This window comes from Mauremys reevesii, linkage group 12 (assembly GCF_016161935.1).
Source record: "Mauremys reevesii isolate NIE-2019 linkage group 12, ASM1616193v1, whole genome shotgun sequence".
Taxonomy (NCBI): Eukaryota; Metazoa; Chordata; order Testudines; family Geoemydidae; genus Mauremys; species Mauremys reevesii.
This window is the reverse complement of record NC_052634.1, coordinates 26,776,919-26,778,081: the sequence shown is the minus strand read 5'-3', so window position 1 is coordinate 26,778,081 and position 1,163 is coordinate 26,776,919. Positions and strand designations below refer to the sequence as shown.

General features: G+C 54.1%; 1 non-coding gene across 1 annotated transcript; it reads right to left on the bottom strand.

Annotated features, from left to right (window-relative positions):
• Nucleotides 1–853: 853 nt before the first annotated feature.
• On the bottom strand, nt 854–925 carry TRNAQ-CUG. The gene has a single exon. It is a non-coding gene; the product is annotated as a tRNA-Gln (tRNA).
• Nucleotides 926–1,163: the final 238 nt, after the last annotated feature.

Genomic DNA, 1,163 nt, shown 5'->3' with positions numbered 1-1,163 from the left:
CTGCAGTAGGAGTCTCAATTCAGTGAAACCGGGCATTCCCTATACGCCCCCCAGCCAGGGGGCTGTGCACCCCTCCCCCGAATTTCCCCAACACCCCCCACCAGTGGTCAGGTAGTTACATGCAGCGCTGCCAATGTTGTCATTGGTTGCAAATTTGAATGGAAATTGAAACATTAACACACACTTTAAAAGCAGATCCAACGTATGAAAAATACCTGTACCTGAGAAAGTAAAATAGGATTGAAAAGTCTGGACAAAGCCTGGTTGTGTTTGCTGTTGTGTTTGCTGACAATGTCGGTGCATTGGCTTCAGCAATGTTGGCCAACCTCAGAATTTCAAATGATGATTTGGAAGCAAGGTGTGGATGAGCTCTCCCCTGACAGCTAGTGATGAGCCAGGGTTGGGGGAGGCTTTGGGACCAGACTGTATTTACATGAACTCACCTACTCTGCCGAGGTGTCCAGCAGACAGAGCTGGGCCGCCTCTGCACTAGGTGCCCAGAGGAGGAGGGAAGGTGTGTGGGGCTCCAGCCTGGGGCTCTTCCTCCCTCCTGCCAAGCCCTGACTATCAATCCCCGCCCTGGCCCTTCTTTCTTCAAGCACCATGTGGGCCCCAGGAAAAGTGTGGCAGGAAGCACCAGGGCCAAACTTGTGGGCACCAGGTGAAGCAGCAAGAATCCCAACCATCAGGGTAGCAAGTTCTAGAGCCCCAACCCACTGTGGCCACCCCAGCCACAGACCTGGCTCTAGGAGGGGTGAGTCACCCAGCAGGAGGGGAAAGATTTGCTCTTGCACAGCTGGAGACAGGGAAGTTGAGCACTGGGAGCTCCAGGGCTTTACCACAAGCCAACACAAGGTCCCACTGAGATTTGAACTCAGACTGCAAGATTCAGAGTCCTGAGTGCTGCCCATTACACCATGGGACCAGCTCATACTGCCTTCTTTGCACAGTGGTGACCCTCATGGGGCTGGTTTGTGTAAGGGGCTCTTGGCCCTTTACTAAAACTTAGTGTGTGTGTGTGTGTGGGTGGGGTTGGTTGGCTAGTTCCCAGCACCAATAGAAGGGGGAAGGGCCAATGGGAAATCAGGCCCCTGAGACTGACAGGCCCCTGGGCAATGGGGAGAGGCCAAAGCTCCAAGTTAGCCACACTGACAGGCCAGGCA